We start from the raw sequence: 2975 nt of genomic DNA on the forward strand, positions 1-2975 counted from the left end.
TATATATATATATATATATATATATATATATATATACATGTATACAGGATGAATCAGAATCATTGAACTAACTTTTTACCTATGAGAAAACAATTGACTGTACATGTTATAATTCAATTAGGTATGAAGTCAATAATTTGCTCAGAGGGTAAAAAGTTGGTTCAACGATTCTGATTCACCCTGTATATAAATATATAACTATATATATGTCTATTATTTTTGTATTACTATAATGCAAATACAGATAGATATGTTTACAGAAATGCAATCAATGTGACCCGAGCACATCAAGTTTTTTCTTTACTACAATCCATTTGATCACTTTAACCTGTTTTATATATAAAATATATTATAAGATATATAGATACCGCGGAAAATTCATGTCGTTTTTTGCCCTAAACATATTCTCTTGAAAAAATGACATGAACTTTCCACAAAACATATTCTCTTGAAAAAATGACATGAACTTTCCACGGTATCTAATATATCTTATAATAATATCTTATAATAATATCTTATAATTAATAAGTTTTTTACAAGCTTTTCCAAAATCTTTTTTGAATAATGAGATACTTGGGTGAAGTACTTGCATTTCATATTTGCAATATTTGTTTTTAAACAGTTAATTTTTGAATAATTAAATTGTTTGTTAAAAAATGTTTTTTATTTTAGATAATGCAACATTCAGTACTAATTTTATGTACTTGACATATAATTTTTCTTTTTTTAATACGTAGAACATGAAAATTTTTTAGTTTTATTAATCTAATATGTGTATAAGAGCCGTTTTTTTAAATTAAATTTTGCATGTTCGTCTCTCTTATTCTTCGTCTCTCTCTTATTCTTCTTTTTCTCTCTACATTGAAGAAAAAAGACAAAAGGTGAAGGAAACTGTGCATACATAAAAAATTCAACTAAAAAGAACAGATCTCTGATATCAGGCTACTTCTTCCCTGATGAAGTGAACTACAACGTTAACATTCCAAGAATAGATACAAAACACATATAATTCACGAAATAGCTTTTACAAACTTCTAGTATTCTGCTTCATAAATACTCTCTGTACAATAATCGCCTTCACTACAAAATCTTATTTATTCTAAAGTGCAAATAAGAATCAGAACTTTAATAATAACTAATTTTAATAAAAAAAAAGACAATTTTTAAAAACAGAGATATTACAGTAGACATGGCTCGACAAAATGTTAAAATTAATCGTTACTTTGTTTCTGTTAAAATATGTCCCAAAATTATATTTCCCGCCATTTCCCGAGTAAGGAAAATTGAAGAAACTATTTTAACTATTACCTAACGTTTTCAACTGTAGCAAGTTTTGATCTAATTCGGGTTGGTTTAATGACACTGTAAACTATTGATAAAGCATGTAATGTCAATAGCAAAGCATTAATTTATTCTATCAGTGGGATTCTTTTATCGACAATTGTCGCTATCATTAACTATACTTATCAACTTGTGTTACATGTGATTCTGTATCGATATTTCTTGTTAAATCGAATCATTAAGTTCCGAAAATTGTTATTATCTTAATGAGATCTCTGGAGTCGTTAACATAAATGACAATTTTCAAAACGATTTGATTTAACGAAAAATATCGATAATTGCTCAAGAGATAACTGTTCGATATAGAATTACTCGTGATCACACGTAACGTAAGTTAAGTAGCGACAATCGTTGATAAAACATTTATATCCTCTTCTATAATAAGGGCCGCGTTACAGATTTTTGCATAACACATAACACATAGTGCAATAATTAATAAGCAAATCAACCAATCAAAATTTTTCCTTTTCTCTCATTTCACAGAAAAGGAGAATTTTAATTGGATGATTCCCTTATGCACTATACATTATGCGTTATGCATGAATCTGTGTACCCTATTTTAAGTCGCAAGTCATAAGTCATATGAAATTGATCAATTACAGTTGAATATGACAAAAATAATCAACTACAATTGATTAATTTTTTATGGTTTACGGCTTGCAATCCTATTGTAGACTTTAGAAAATCCCGCTATTGGAAAAAAAAACGCGACTCTCATTAATTGTCACTAATCAGCAATAACGACAATTAACGATAAGATATTAGAGAATTCCACCAGTTGGTTTAAAACTTACTGCAATTGAAAATGTTATATATGGTAGGTCTGTTTTTTATTTCTGCACTCTTTGATTTGATGCATACGGTACAATAAGTTAAGTAAAGTATATTTATTTCACTTCAACTTATTAGGGTTGTTCTTTTTAGCTAAACTTCTTGTATGGTTCATCTTTTTTCTTTTTCTCTCCAACATTGAGAGAAAAGAAAAATAAATCGTACAAAAACTTTAAAAGAACTGAAAAGAACAGATCTCTTGATTTTCGATTTCAGCAAGTAAAACTGAATAAAAAAAGAAGATGAATCCAACAATCCCTGAGTGCTCTCCAAACCTCCTAAAATGTATTAACTCCTTTACTTTTAACAAATTAAAAACATCGCTAATAAATACAATTTACTTTATAGGAGTTGGGAAACATTTCAATTTGGAACACTTTTTGCAAAAAATTAAATATATTACGAATAGAAAAGTATAATTTGAATATCTATAATAATAGATACGAAGTTTTACATAAATTATGCTCTAACAAAAAAAATAAAACAAAAAATTAAAAAATAATTAATATTTTCATAGATTTACAACAAAAGTAAATTAACGCTATGACTAAAAATTTTGAGTGTACGTGTTATCATATTTATCTAATGTTTCAAAAATTTTTACTGCCAGTACTGAAAGTCTATAGTTTATGTCATGTGTACTATAGATTTTCAGTACTAGCAGTAAATTTTCAAACACAGCTTCTTTTCATGCGCAACACGCTGCGGTAGCAAAAATCACGTGATGCAAATTTTTCATAATTGCTTCCGCTACATTTGCTACGCATGTAAAGAACATATGTATTAAAGTATGTATTAAATAA

The sequence above is a fragment of the Atta cephalotes genome (assembly GCF_000143395.1).
Source record: "Atta cephalotes unplaced genomic scaffold scaffold00001, whole genome shotgun sequence".
In the NCBI taxonomy this organism is placed as follows: domain Eukaryota; kingdom Metazoa; phylum Arthropoda; class Insecta; order Hymenoptera; family Formicidae; genus Atta; species Atta cephalotes.